This window comes from Artemia sp. Qi Xiang Cuo, chromosome 18 (assembly GCF_049724085.1).
Source record: "Artemia sp. Qi Xiang Cuo chromosome 18, ASM4972408v1, whole genome shotgun sequence".
Classification (NCBI taxonomy): domain Eukaryota; kingdom Metazoa; phylum Arthropoda; class Branchiopoda; order Anostraca; family Artemiidae; genus Artemia; species Artemia sp. Qi Xiang Cuo.
The window spans coordinates 47696064-47699486 of record NC_142811.1 but is presented as its reverse complement, the minus strand read 5'-3'; the positions used below and the strand labels follow the sequence as shown (position 1 = coordinate 47699486).

The window sequence follows — 3423 nt, the reverse complement described above, 5'->3', positions numbered from 1 at the left end:
CCATTTTAGTCTACAGATGGCATCTTCAACAGAGAAGGTACTAACGACAAAATCTTCATCGGGATGAGAAGATAGAAACTGATCCATGGCAGCCTCGTAAGGTTGTTCGATGGAGGGGTCAGGAGCTGAGAACTCTGATTCGTAATTGGCATACCATTCATCTTCAGGGATGTCGGCTGGTGATGGTGAAGAAGAAATTTTTGCAGAACGAGAGACAAACTTGAAGATCATATTTCTATCTTGTTTGGCACGGTTTAATGTATTAATGAATTATATATTGTGCCCACATCGCTCTTTTTTTAGGCAGTACTACTGCGCTGCCTATGATAACTCAGAACATAAGAACTAATGGAAGATATACCACTAGAGAAAATGCACTCAGTTGAATCTCCTATAAAGCTTCAGATTTTCGGTTAATGTAATGTATAGACAAAAATGAGACTTTGAGCCACAGGGCATAGAATTTGAAGTCTCCTCACCTTTTCACAAACAGTAATTAAAAGTGGTAACCCCCTTTCATTAATTGTAATATTTGTTTCTTATACCATTGTATCTGTTATTCAGATTATAAATATACAAAAAAAATGAACAAATAAATATTCATTTAATAATATTATATCTTAAATACTCCCACACCGTTAATAAAAAATTTAATTCCTCTAGCTGAGGTGGAGATAACAAAATTCTATAATGTAGCCATATAACATAATTGAATAGATGGCAATCCTCTGATGATCTCCGCTTAAATTCAGAGTCGCTTAGTAAAATACATACAAAATCTTTTTTTAACCAACCATTCTGATGTTAGAATTCAAATAACAAATTTCTTATAAGATACCACAAAGTTCAGGACAAAATGCATATAGGAAAGAGGATCGGGCTTTTTATTAGGCTATGGCTATGGCTTTCTCTTGTATTGAATAAAATAAATAGACATTAAAAGACGAACCACTAGCAATCTGGCAGTGAAGCGAATCAAATATGACACCTTACCCTGGAGAAGGAACGTTCCAAAATAATACTAGTGTTACAATATCTTGTCAATAAAATATGTGCTGCAAAATCATGCATATGATGATTTCGTTTCTGTAAAAACTTTCATTTTAAATTAATATTTCAGTTACTTAAATCTAGAGTTCGTTCTTACTTATGACATCGTTCGTCATACTGTATACGAGAATTCAGTTTTTTTTTGTCAAAAAAGTGATTTTGTTTTTAAATATTGTGTTAAATTAATCACAACAGTGAGTAGATATAGCCACTCACTTTAAAATGAGCCCTTAAACGGCTCTCTATGAAGCTCCAGCACCCCACCAGCTGCAGAGGGAACAATTCCTAATTGGTCATGAAAGCTAATGTATCGGATATAAAAAATAAAGTGTTAATTTTTATTCAAATCTTCTGAATAAAACAAAAACATAAAATTTCAAAACAATTTCCTAATTTGTTTGGATGCTAAAACAAATCAAGCCAATTCTGCCAACTGAATTGAATTATGTAAGGCTCACTTTTTTCACCATGAATACGGTTTTTTGTTTAGCATTTAATCTAAGTCGTTCCTCTCTAGTTACAAAATGTCTTTCAAAAAAAAGAAATTTTAAAGAAGAAATTTTATTTACTTTCTTATAATCATATGTTGCGGACTCTTGGTCACTACAGTGCTATTATATTTTTCAAGTAAATCAGAACATGTAAGTCTCAGATCCAATTTAATGAACAGTAGCCTACTACGCAGGGTAACATTGATATAGTTCCCAATGTTATACATTTTATAAGGTTTAACAAAACCACTTTTACTTCTGTTGACTGTGTATGTATTCGTTGTGCTTACATAAATCATAATCCTGATATTATTTATTTTCATGCAAATCAAATGAACTTCAATGGCGAATATTGGGAAATGCTGCTAAAAGATGAGAAATCTGAAAGGAAAGTCGCTATTAAATATTTAGAAATACCTAGTGAAATATATGGCCTGAATTTGAATGTACCATGGAGACTTTACCATGGCTCTGACGTTGCTCGGAATCAAATATTTCAGAAATACGGAGGTCTAAATTTGGATAATGATGTGTTTGTGGTGAAGTCATTAAATATATATCTAAAATATGAAATGACTCTGCATGGGATGAAGGGCAATTCCTAGGAAGTCAAGTGCAAATTGCCCATGGAAAAGCTCAATTTTTAAAACTTTACCTGGAGCCATATAAGACGTATAAACCTCACCAGTGGTATTATAATGCTGGTGAACGCCCTACTGTCGAAGTACTATACAAAAACCCTGGGCTAGTGAACAGAGTGAAGTAAAAGTTTGTTGTTCACAATTTGGCTCATGAACTATATAATATTTACTGGAAAGACTGGAAAGAACAAGACTGTATCCATTTATTGATTAATCATAGATACTATTTGGATACATTTTATAAGGATATTCCTGTTTTTAATGAAATAAATATTAATAGCTACAATAAGACATTCGGTGAAATGGCTAGAAGTGTTATTTGATCCTTGAGAATATGGGGTATAAGTAATAAAATCAATTTCATTACCATTTTTTTTTCACGAGAAAGATTCAACTACATGCGGGGCCCTTTCAAACGTGGGGCCCATTTGGACCCAGTCACTCCAATCACTGTTTTTAATCCTGGTAGGAACAGTAGTAATAATAATGCTGCACTATTATTAGTAGTAGTAACAGTTGTAGCAGCAGTATCAATAGCAGTAGTAGTAGGTACATATTGCTATTTGGTTAACTCAAGATCCAACTCATGATACTCCTGAAGTTTCCACTTGATACGATAAGCCGTTCCAATAATATTTCTGATACGCCTGTGTCAGTAATCTGTATGCACATAGTATGTTTTGATTTAGTTTAACTTTCCCCTCAAATTCAGCCTTAGTAATACTCGCTACAGAAATAGTAGTTTTAGTGATAGTATTGGTAGTAGTAGTTGTGGCAGCAGTAGAAGCAGTGGTAGTTGTAATAGTAGTAGCACTAAAATCTTGCCTTTTTGGTCGATTGATCATCTCCCTTATCATTTCCTGAAAGTTCAAAATTAGTATGCTCAGTCATTCCTTCGCCACGCTCTTTTGACAACCCATATGCACCACATAATATGGTTTGGTTTAGTTGGTACAATCCCTTTATATGGGCCTCTCTAAAGAAGTCCAACAAGAAATTTATACAGTCAAACGGCAGAGACGCAATGAAAAACCCGTTTTTCCGAGATGATTCAATACACCGCTGTAGAGAAATACATTGTATAGCGTGGTTTTAAGATATTTAAAGCGTTGTTTTTTGTTTTTTTTGGGGGAAAAAGGTACCTAGGTTAGGTTAGGTTACGTATTTAATACAGGCTATGCTTTGCCCCCACTCCCCCTAATGTGCAAATATAATTTGTTTCTAAACTATTATATTGTCAT

At 33.8% G+C, this 3423-nt stretch overlaps 1 pseudogene; it reads left to right on the top strand.

Moving 5' to 3' along the window:
- The first annotated feature begins 348 nt into the window (after positions 1-348).
- Positions 349-2505, top strand: LOC148941580 (uncharacterized; annotated as a pseudogene).
- The last annotated feature ends 918 nt before the right edge of the window (positions 2506-3423 follow it).